This window comes from Anthonomus grandis, chromosome 8 (genome assembly GCF_022605725.1).
Source record: "Anthonomus grandis grandis chromosome 8, icAntGran1.3, whole genome shotgun sequence".
In the NCBI taxonomy this organism is placed as follows: domain Eukaryota; kingdom Metazoa; phylum Arthropoda; class Insecta; order Coleoptera; family Curculionidae; genus Anthonomus; species Anthonomus grandis.
Window position 1 is genome coordinate 33,783,629 of NC_065553.1, and position 12,709 is coordinate 33,796,337.

Below are 12,709 nucleotides of genomic sequence, written 5' to 3' on the forward strand. Positions count from 1 at the left end.
ATAACTTTGTATAAGGTTATCTAGTCCAAAAATTGATAGTTTCCGAAGTATTGGCAGTTTAAATTTGGCCTAATATTAAAAGCCGTATAGTAACACGACTCAAGGATTGTTGATTAGTTGGGCATGACGGTTGTCATAGTAACCGCTAGAAGCGGCAGTAAGACAATGGATTATATGCATTAAATTTATAAGTTACTTGCTATTTAAGTTTTCTTCGTAAAAGTGTAATTTAATTAAAAAGTGTACATTTCTGTTATAATCCATTATCTTACTGCCGCTTCTAGCGGTTACTATGATAACCGTCATGCCCAACTAATCAACAATCCTTGAGTCGTGTTACTATACGGCTTTTAATATTAGGCCAAATTTAAACTGCCAATACTTCGGAAACTATCAATTTTTGGACTAGATAACCTTATACAAAGTTATCCTTATTTTTAATTATCTTTATGAAAAAATTATAAAAATAGGGGGTTTCCATTTAAAAAAATTGACTTTTAATCATTTTTTCATTTTAATTTTTAATGCTAGTTTTTGACCATCCTGTATCTTTTTTTTAGCCAAATATTAAAATAGTTTTTGAAAGTGGTCCTTCCTCTAAAATAAAACCAAAAGTAACTAATAAATAAAGGCTACTAAAAGGGAGTAATCGGTAATTATGTTAGGGCTTATAAACATAGTTTTTCACATGAAATTAAAAATATATCAAAAACGGTTACACTTAGGTATAGGACATTATACACAAAATATACTTAGAATTTCACGTAAAAGCCAAAAATGTAAAAATATACAAGGTGTTCCATTTAAAATAACGAAGTTGACACCTACTTCCGGTATAACCGGAAATGTCACAACTGTCAAAATATTTTAGTTGTGTAGCCCCCATCGACTGTGCCATGCTGCCAAATTTTCAAAATTTTTGAAAAACTAGTTTCCGAGATATCGATCGCGTCTATTCGTCGTGAGACACCCTGTATATGTAAACAATAATTTGTTAATATATTTAACAAAGTGGTTCAATTAATGGGATTATGAGAGGGGTAGATTTTTTCAACCCCTTTATATATACCATGTATATATCAACCCGAGATCCACTAAATATATAGTGAAACTCGAGATCCGACCTTGTATATCATTAAAGTCACCGCATAACGCGAGATCCAACGATGTTGCCAGATCAAATATTGCCATTTTGAAAAAACAAAATTAGGTTTTGTTAATCTTTTATGTTTACCTATAAAGTATTTCGGTAATAATATAAATAAAAACTATAGAAGAACGTAGAGTAACAACGAAAAACTAAGAAGTAATCAAAGAGGTCTACACTGTGACGATAATGTAGCTTTGAACAAGTAATTTAAACAGAAAATTGGATTATATTTTAAAAAGCTTCCGCTAATATTTTATATTTCATTACGGCTATAGGTAATATGAATTAGATAGGTGTACCACAATATTAAGGGAAGAGGTCGGATCCCATAAAAGTCTATGTGTTCGGATTGATGGTTTTTTTTCTTAATGAAGGCAAAACTAATGTAGATGAAATGGAAAAATCAATGAAAACAGGTTTTTTCCACCATATATATATAAATTTCTTTTTTTTTAATTAGTTAAATATATAAATCTCATAAATCTGTTATATTTTGGGTATTGGTTTATTTCTTTCATAGAATATTAGGTATAATTCTTTATGTTCTACCGTCGAAATAAGGAAAGTTATTGGCTTAAATATGAAGTAAATTTATATGGCGAGTCATTTATTGGCGTAGCTTGATTTTTCAATTTATTACTCGTAAATTGACTTCTTCAGAATTTTCTTCTGGTAATAAGTTATTTGCATAATTTTAGATTAAATTTTCTTCAGTTAAATTTTTTTTCAATTATACTATAAAAATAATATTTTTCTCACAAAAAAATTGGTCAATCAGAATAAAAGAGATATCGAATCATGACTACTCTTGTTTTAGAAATTTTATGTATTGGAAATTACGTACTGAAAGTTAAAATAATTTAATTATTGCTAATATTAGTTATTAAATGTTATGATAATTACATGTGTAAAATATAAAAATACCTGAAAAGCTTCCGAAAACCTATTTTCATCTTAAAGTAATAGAAAAAAAAATTGTCACAATCGTTTAAAATATTTGCATTTTACATAATATAGCCGGGATTTAGGGCGATCAATTTTCTACTCTAACAATACTTTTTTATACGTTTTCGAATTATCGAAGTAAAATTGAAGTTGGTCTTTTATTATCCCACCGTCTTCGAGAAAATATATACTTTTCTGAGTAATTCAAAACATTATAATAATAGGCGTTAATAACTAATAGGCGTTATTGAGCATTTGAGTCAATTGAAGAAGTATTTCTTCACAATTTTGATGACGTCACAGAATGCAATTTGAGATTATCGACTTAGGTGTATTTCCAGTCCGGTCGAGTCGAGATTATTATACGGCATAAGGTTTTGGGGTTTGTGTAGTCAGCACTCTCTTCTTGGTTTTTCAAAAGTGTGTTAGTTAGTTTTACGGAGAAGATTTTGTATAGTGCTGCTAATTTAGTATTGCAAATGTCCCATTCTACCTTAATTAAGAAATCAAAATTAAAATCTATAATCATTTGCTATTGAACAGCGCTTTTCTCTTTTCTTTAAGCTATTTCGGAAGAGAGTCTGTAATTTTCTTCTTGGTAGTTTTTACAATAATCTGTATGCGTTTTATTGTGATAACGTTTAAATATGATTGATTCCTTTCAAATGTTTGTATTTTTATTATTTTAATAAATTTTAACACTCTTAAGCAAGTTTCATTTCAAAACTTCAGTCTACTTATTTACAATGGATTTATACTATGTATGCTTTTTTTTGTAGCTTGTAGATATGTTTCGATTTTGCCATGGCTAAGTTTTTTAATAGGCAAGAGAGGATACCTTCTGCTGGCCGAGCAAAATCGAGGTTGTTATTTTTAATTAGATTACAAAATACAAGAAAGATATTCATATTAATTACATTGCTACTGACTTACAGGCTCTATTCAAATATTTAGACTTCAAGATTATTCGAACTTATTAAATTAAATTATTGTTTCGATTCTCTAAGTCTGAGTTTAGTGTATTGTAAATATTTCCAATTAACAATTCAATTGAAACTTTTAAATAATTAACACTTATTTAAAGATTATATATACAAATATTTACAGGTAATTGAAATGATTGGTTATATAGTGCATTGACGATGAAAGGAGCAATTTTGAATAAATAAATGAAATTTTATACAAGGTGCCAAGTAGAAACTAAGGCGTCACCCTTCATTTTTCTAAATGGAATATCATGATATTTTACAATTCTATGATATATTTTGAATACTTTTTGTATAGAAAACCATATGTCTAAAGAAAAATAAGACATTAAAAAATAAAAATTAATTCTAGATTTATTGCGATCAATATTTAATTTGTTGTCCATTTGATTCAATATGTCCTTTGCAATGAAAATTTTGATTACAGGGTGTCTCAAGTAGAATATATATAACATTAATTTTTTATGTGATTTCTTAGAAAGTAAGAAGACCTTATTATTTTCGAACAATTTTCAATTTTAGAACCTACTTGATTACAGTTTCTCATGCATTTGTGATTAAAATGTTCATATTAGTTGTTATTTCACGCATAATTTTTTAATAAAATGCATTTTTCTAAGAGTGAACGAATTGAAAGACCCATGATGATTGGTTTTGGAGACCGGGTGCGTAGACAACAAGAAGTCTGTAATCTATTTAATACAACTCTTGATTATCGTTCTACAATTACTAGATCCGCCGTTAGCAAAATTGAATCAAAATTTAGGGAACACGGCCATGTAAGAAATTTATCTAAAGCAAAACCCTCAAAATTATGTGAAGATGCTACGCTAAATGTTCTATTAGAAATAAAGAATAATCCCCAGCGATTAGTACAATTTCCAGACTGGAATTTAGCAGTAGAATTAGTGGCAAGAATACTTCGGGTAAATAAATATCATCCTTAATCAGTAGCTCACTTGAAACGGCCAGTAAACATTGCTCCTCCCTCTCTTGCTGGATATTCAGCTTATAAACACCGCCTATAAGAGTTGCTACGGCAATCAGTTTATTACTTTGATTAAAAATCTTACAGCATCCTGTTTCAAAACGTACCTTATTACCATTTTCTATCAATCTACTTACGGATAATAAGTTTGTAGAAACATCTGGTACATACAACGCATCCTTTACTCTCACATTAAAAGTCTCGCTCTCAACAACAGTATTTACACTGGCATCTCCAATATGTGTAACCTTTACCAGGGATTTATTAGCCACCATCATTTCCTGGACACTACTCGAAGATAAAGATGTAAACAACGATTTTTCCACAACATTGTGACTGCTAGCGCCCGAGTCTACATACCAGTCCCTTTTACTGTAGTCTCCTTTAAGAAATACTGCACTAAATGCATTTGCCAAAGTATTTTGCTGGTTGCTGTTCAGTAACGGACACTTATTGCGAAAATGTCCTATTTTCTTGCACCTAAAACACCTTACTTCGCCTTTGTTGTTGTTTACATTATTTTGACGTTTCCCACTGGGATCCTCGACACTTCCCGCACGATACCACTCCCGCGATCAGCTGTGCGGTATTGCAGCGCGCATTTTCGCCGATCCTAATGGGTTCAGAGGATTATTCACCCATAAATTTCTGTTTCCTGGATAACTTTTTTATTTTACAATATTTTTTAATGCGGTTTTCACTAATGAAATGTACATATTTTTGTCAAGAGTTGATAGGTGCCAGTTTTTCAAATTTCTAAAATTTTGATTTTTTATTTAAAAACCAAAAAGATAAATAAAAAAACCTTTCCATATGTCTCTAGATACATCGATTTTAGAAACATTATATTAAAAAATCATTTAAAAAAAAATAATAATAAACCTTTGAGAATGGAAATACAAAATTCAGGCATTTTTCTTATAATTTCTTGAACCGCCGATAAGTTTAGTATCATATGACAACAACGCACGGCCCGTGAATCAAATCAAAAAACGCGCGACGCTTGTTCGGCCCGATCTGTGCAAGCGACGGTATCGGCTACTGTTCAACAGCAATAGTTCAATACTATGCAAAATTGAAATGTTGATTGGCATTTCACTTAGAAGTATTTTATTGGGAAGGTGTTCCAATTTTCTGCACGTTGTTCTTTATACTATTAGGTTTTTTATGTTTATTTTTAAGAAATGGGAAAAAGAAAAGAAGGAAAGTCAAAAATTTATTATTCTAAACGAAAAAGTAGGAAGCCAAAAAAGGATCAGTTTAGGCCTAGAATGGCTGCAAATATGGAATAAGAATGCTCTTACTATTGCTGCATTGCTTTTACTATTTATATTGGATTCATTTTGGAAAGAAAAAATTATAGAAAAATAAAGATTTTTTGTTTTAAATGTCTACTGCCTGTAGCATCATAGATCCTAGGCATAATAGAGGCATGGAAATTCGAAACCCATCTAGAACTTGAGCTGTAAATGACAATTTTTGTATTACATTTGTTTGGTTTTTCTATTTTCATTTGAATATACCACTTCGTTGTATTATAATTTTCATTTTTGTATACTTACTTATATAACTGTTTAATATTGTCTTATATTTTATACAGCTTGTTCTAAAACATGTACCTACGTCATTATAAGTACACACAACATCCATAAACACAAAAAAAATAAGTGTAATCTAATGTAACGAGTTCAAAATTGAGACACACATTTTTTTAAAATTAATTGAACTTGGGGTTTATTTTATGCCCCTTTGATGAAGCTCACGCGTATGTCATAATTTATTTTTTGTATTCTGATTACTAAGAACTGTTTAAGACGGCATATTTAAAGGTGATTAATATTAAAAGAAATTAATATTTAGTTATTTTTTTATTTCTCTTTGACGAGAGCTGTATATACAGGCTGGGTAAACGTAAACGAAACGGCTATGTCGGGCTCGTAAAGATTTTAAAAAGAAAACGCTCGGACCCGTCAACTTAGATTACCACGAGGACACATTTTCAGAGTATAATACCACCCCTATCTGTCATCCCTTAGCCAGGGTCGAACTAACCTCAAAAATTTTAAATGGAATAGTGGCTCGAGTTATACCTTGTTTGAGAGGTCGTTTGATTTTCTTTACGGCTACACCTAATTTAAAGAATTTTACTTCAGCGGTTCTCAAACTATTGACTATTTTAACATTTAATATAGTTTTTTGGAAAACCTGTAGTAAATGTTGGGTGTTTGGAAAAACTGTATTAAATCGCAATTCTTTATCGACCTATTAATTTATAACAATCATACATAAACACTAGTCCAACAAATACTGAAAATGGCCATCGTTATAAGCCATGCAATAATACAGATTTATATATACTGGGTGGTGCGTCGCCGAGCGGAACATAGGAAAACCCATATAAATTTTAAGGGGGTCAATTATTGGCTTCCCTGTACATTATATAGAAAAAATTTAAAATAACTTTTTGAAGAGACCAATCTGGCAAAGCCTTGTGCAAAGTTTCAAAAAATTTTAATAAGCTAATCTTGAATTATTCAATGTAATGTAATTGCAAAATTAGCAAATTTTCAGTTCAGGTAAAACCATACGAGCACCAGTAAAGTGAATATTGTCACTGACGTGAGGAAAAGTGTCGATAAATCAGTGACGATATTTGAAAACAAGTATGAATTATTCAATAGACGAAAAAATATTCATAATTAAGTGGCATTATGCGGGAAACAGTTTTAGAGCAGTATCTGAAAAGTTTTCAGTTTATTTCCCCACCAAGCCCATTCCGTCCATTTCAACTATTAAACGTGTTGTCAATGAGTCCAAAGGTACCGTAATAAATAATTGTAAATGTTCAACTCAGGATATCGAAAATAGAGCCGAAGAAAGAGAGAACAGAGATCTTAATATTCTACTGAATGTGGAGGAAAGCAAGATGGTTAGTACGAGGGTTCTTGGGCAAGAGGTAAATAAACAACATACAACGGTATTGCGCACTTAAAAAAAACACAAATATTATTCGTATAAATTCGAAAAACATCAAGAGTTGCAGGAAGGAGATGAAGAGCGAAGAATGTCATTTTGTTTTGAAATGATGGAAAGAGCAAATAATGATAGGAATTTTTTTTTAATATTTGTTTTACCGATGAATGTACATTTACCCTCAACAATGAACCAAATGTTCAGAATTGCCGGTATTGGAGCCAAAAAAATGAACATCGCTTTGTTCATACTCGGACACAATATCCCCAAAAAACAAATGTATTCTTGGGAATTATCGGACACCATATCATTGGACCCAATTTTATGGACTATAACCTAACAGCTGAAACCTATTTGAACTTATTTCAAAATCAAATTGGACCCGCCTTGGAAGAAGTTGTTCAGGAAGATCAAATGATCTGGTACCAAATGGATGGTTGCCCGGCTCATAATGCCCGTATGGTTAGAGAGTGTTTGGAAAATGCTTTTAACGGCAATATTATTGGTCCACGGTACCGGATACTTTGGCCAGCCAGGTCACCTGATCTTTCACCGAATGACTTCTTTTTGTGGGGTCATTTAAAACGTGTCATTTATAAAAGTGTAAAATTTGAGAATCTAAACCAGTTACAAAACGCTATTTCGTTAGAATGTAATAAAATTTTCCAATATCAACTTAGTAACGTTAGAAATGAATTTTATGATCGGTTAGGATATTGTTTAGCTGTTCATGGGGGGTTGTTTAAACATTTGATGTTTTTACGTAATTCTCTATTATTTTTGCACTCCCTCAATGGGTAATAGCTGTCCGCAATTATTTAAATGCGAACTATCCTGGTCGCTGGATTGGACTGAGAGGCTCTGTTTAATGGGCCGTGCGGTTGCCTGACCTCTGAATTTTTTTCTGTGGGGTCACCTAAAGAGTAAAATCAATGCTACCCAACCAGCTTCAATAGAAGAATTGCGCGAAAGGATTACATTTGAATGCCAACAGATAACTCCTGATATGCTACGAAATGTGCGACGTCGATTTGAACAAAATCTGTTATATTGCATAGAAGTTAACGGTGGCCATTTTCAGCATTTGTTGGACTAGTGTTTATGTATGATTGTTATTAATTAATTGTTTGACAAAGAGTTGCCATTATTTTCTAAAAAACTGCATTAAATGTTAAAATAGTCAATAGTTTGAGAACCGCTAAAGTAAAGTCCTTTAAACTAAGTATAGCCGTAAAGAGAATCAAAAGACCTTCCAAAAGAAGCTATAACTCGACCCACTATTCCATTTATAACAAATTTAAAGGATAGTAATACATTTTTGAGGATAGTTCCACCCTAGCTAAGGAATGACAGATGGGGGTGGTATTATACTTTGAAAATGTTTCCTCCTGGTAATTGACGTGTCCGAGCGTTTGTTGAGCTCGACATGGCCGCCGTTTCGGTTAGCCCCCCTGTAATATATACAGTGTATCCCAAAATGTCTAAATTCATTTAAAATTCAGGGGTGTGTTCGAAAACGCTCGGACCCGTCAATTTTTATTTCAAGTTGCGCATTTTTGTACGTGAAGTTTGTATGTACAGGGTTGCTCAAAAATAAATTACGACCATCAACTTAATTTTTTCAAATGAAAGCACCTTTTTTTATTTCATTTTTGAATTTCGCGTGGAATTTTCCGTATGTTTCATGCATCATGTACTATACCTAAAGTCAACAGTTATAAAAAAACAATTCAAACTTCACGTACAAAAATGCGCAGCTTAAAATAAAAATCGACGGGTCACACCCCTGAATTTTAAATGAATTATAAAATTATAGACATAACTTTTGGGATGCACTGTATATATATAATAGTGTTAGACATATTTGGAAATGAGATAATTTCTTTTTTCGATCTATAGGGTTGCTTTTACCCTTTTTTGACGGAAGTCTCTAATTTATTATTTATATCTTAATTACTAAAACCTGTTTTAGGTACATATATTTGAAAGTGAGACAAAATTATAAACATTTTTATATCTCATTCCTTCTCTCCCTAAATTTGTGATACTAATACCCTCCAATATAAAAGCATTTTTTATGAATAAATTAAATCCGTTAATTTGAATAGTGAATAAACTGTATTACCAGAGGAACATGAGGATATTTTGATTGAACTTATACAAAAATGTTATTTTCTTTACTGAGACAAAAGTCGTGAAATACCAAAATACGCGTGCGACTTCTTTGTTAGTAAACGCAAAAAAGTCCAACCGCATGCAAACTAAAAAATACACGAATCGGTTCCACCCGATGAACCTCTCTGGTAACATTGACCCGTCTGCTGCGAGACGAACAGTGTTCTGCTTTGCTCATAGAGAAATGAATATTAAAAGAGTGTTTGAAAGGTAGCCTAAATTGATCATCAAGTTTTAAACCTTAACCTAAGATATTTAGTTCGGTTAGACGGCATCGAGGGCCAACTTCTGTCATAATTGTCATTATTATTATCGATTTTCTTTCCTTCCTTGCCATCACCCACCTTCGCATCATTGATCGTCGCCATTGCTTATTCCTTTTTATTTGGGCGTCCATTGGGTGTGTTCTTTTGTTTTTTTTCTCAACAAAAAATAGTTAAAAATGTAGCTTAAAGTCATTAAAGTGTAATTTCATCATATAGGCAGAAGCTTTTTTGTTGTTTTATTGTGTGGTTTCAGATCCCTAGGATGGGGTAAGTGCAATTTTTTTTATCAAATAGTTTCCACCATGTTGTAGGTCACCTAAAATTGTTGTTTACCATTTTAAAACTGCCCTAATAATGTCATCACCAGGAAAATTAATTTTTAAATGCAAGGAACCCACTTGTTCTAATACATACTATTGTCCTATTGAAGATTCATACAAAAATAAAATTTTCTTTAAATTTCCTGAAAGTGACATTATTAGGAGGTCCCAATGGTTTAAAATACTTGGTTTAAACCCAACCTCAACAAGGTGTTATTTATGTCAAGACCATTTTGAGGATATTTCATTTACTAGTACTATACATACTCATTTAAGAAAATGTGCTCTCCCAATTGCTGGCCCAAGTATTATTCAAAATGCCCCAGTACTGGTTGAGGCACAAGTACCTTGGGAAGATACATTGACTTTATTACCTGCTATCATAATCCAGCAATCTCAATATAATGTTCAGAATGAACATAATTATGCTAGACCACTTTTTACTAGGTCTGACGAAAGGTATCATCAGTGCTTTGCTGCTAGGAAGTACCAAAAGCACAATAAGTGAAACAACTTCCATTCTACCAGGTCACTACTCAAGGAGGTACCTCACCTCGATAAGGTGGGAGTAAGATCCAGGGATGCTCTTTGAATATTTAAGAAAAAGGACCGATGACATCTAGAATTAAGGGTATACATCAGTGTCAACTAATTTTTAATATCATACTCTCCATAAAGAATATTTTAATTACAGGATTAGTTTTTATATATTACCACTCCCCTAACATTTTTGGGTACCCTCTGTACAAAAAAGTAGGTAGTAAACGTAAAATTTTTAGGGCATATTTTTGAGAAATATAGGTCTTATGTCTGTAAATAATTAATTTATAAATTTGATAAATTGTAATTTTTGTATCATATCCTCAAAATGTAAAATGTAAAAAGCAAAATACATACCATGGAGTGTTGTGCTAAAGCAGCACAAAAACAAATTGTATCAGGATCCCTTTTAAGACAATAAATTATAAACTTACTTTACAATACTTAAATTCTACCCCTACCCTTGTTAATTTGTTGATAACAGTGAAATTAACATTGTTAGTATCGAGCATTTAATTCTCAAAATAGGACTAAATATATTATACTTAATCTCTAAAATATTGTCTTACATAATTGACCCATTAAATCTTTTTTTGATAGCGTATTGGGCTGTAAAATCTCTTTCACATTCTCTAAAAATCAGTGAAAAAGTGCAATTAACGATTTATTTTTTTGAAGGGCCTAAATGCATTAACTTAACAGCTTAAAAGTAGATTTGATGAATTCAATGTCAAAACACTAACGTATTCAATTAAAAAATGTATAAAATAAACTTAAATTACAAACATTATCACTCTTAGCCTCTTCAAAAATTAAATTAATACACTTGCACTATTTCATAATTTTTTAGAGTTTGTGATCGAGATTCACAGCCTTTACGCTGTTAAAAATTGATTTAATGGGTCAATAATTTTAAATTTCGCGCCATTCTAAAATTTTGAATAGCCGAACTAAAATAATTGACATTTGTCACAGTCGGTAAAATAGTCTGCTGTAATACCGATCCATCATAGAAATGACAGGCAGATTTCTATGACGGATCGGTATTACAGTAGACTATTTTACCGACTGTGACAAATGTCAATTATTTTAGTTCGGTTAGACCGCAACCGCACGCTGCAATCGAGTTTAGGGTAAAGATGATGCCTACTTGTCACTATGGGATTGAACCCTCTCATACTTTTAATTACTCTATGGCTTTGCTTTAGCGATGCGTTGTTGCCAAATGCTCACCTTCCCGATAAAGCGCGTTAAATCCATTTCAGGCAAAGTCACGTGCTGATGATTGCTCTTCAGTAATGGAAAACGTGTAGGCAAATTTGATTGGTTAAAAGCGATCACGTGATACTTTGTTTTGTTTTTGTTTTGTACTTACTTTGCCGTGCAGGTTATTAGTGTTATTAAAGTGGTTATTGGTTATTAGGTCAGAGTTAAAATTGAAATCGAAACTCATATATATTATATATATATATATATATATATATATATATATATATATATAAATATATATATATATATAATATATATATATATATATATATATATATATATATATATATATATATATATATATATAAATATATATATATATATAATATATATATATATATATATATATATATATAAACATATATTGCTGAATTTACCATTAGGCTATACATATTTAGTAGTGCATACTAAAGGCAATATCGAAAACAATGAGGAAGTGATAAGAATAAAAGAAGTGAAGGATAAGTCTTCTGCTGAGGCAAGTAAACAAATACACTTTTTTTTTAAACTAATATTGTTATTAAATATTTATTTATAATACTGTAAAGGCTCTGGTTCACTAGCAAATCAGTTCAGTAGCAAATAGTGCATTGGACTTAATTAAACACTTTTATTAATTTTTGAATTTTTAAAATATTATACTTTCAATAGGTTTGGCTTAAGAATTATGAGCAACACACGAAAACCAGCTGGAGAAAAGCTGCTACATATCCAAATTGTGGAAAAATTAATATTTACAAGGTTGATCTACGTTGCATTCATCTTACAGATAAAAGAGTCAAGGGAATAAGATCTACACGAAATACAGATTGTCGAGCAAAGCTTAATATTGTCATTAAAAGGTTTGTAATATTTTATAGCTAAAATCTTAACTCTATAAAAGTGTGGATGCTTTTACCTATGTTTTTACTATTTTTAGGTATATAGCTAAATCTAGAGCTAAAAATGTAGACCATCTTGTTGCTGAATGGCCAGCTATTGTAACATTTAAGGCTACGCATAATCATTGCATTATTAGTGCAGCAGTTTTAAAATATCGTGACATGTCAGATGAGACCAGGGCAAAACTTCAGAGCCTTTTTCGACAAGGTCATAAC

General features: G+C 31.3%; 1 protein-coding gene and 1 long non-coding RNA gene across 2 annotated transcripts in view; both read left to right on the forward strand.

The window, feature by feature from the left end:
* Window positions 1-12,709, forward strand: part of LOC126739042 (adenylate cyclase type 3) — a 1,002,544-nt gene that overhangs the window by 747,434 nt on the left and 242,401 nt on the right. The gene's annotated exons all lie outside the window — the stretch shown is intronic.
* LOC126739063 (uncharacterized) lies at window positions 9,580-10,777 on the forward strand. The gene is made up of 2 exons (XR_007661528.1): window positions 9,580-9,750; window positions 10,251-10,777. It is a non-coding gene; the product is annotated as an uncharacterized LOC126739063 (long non-coding RNA).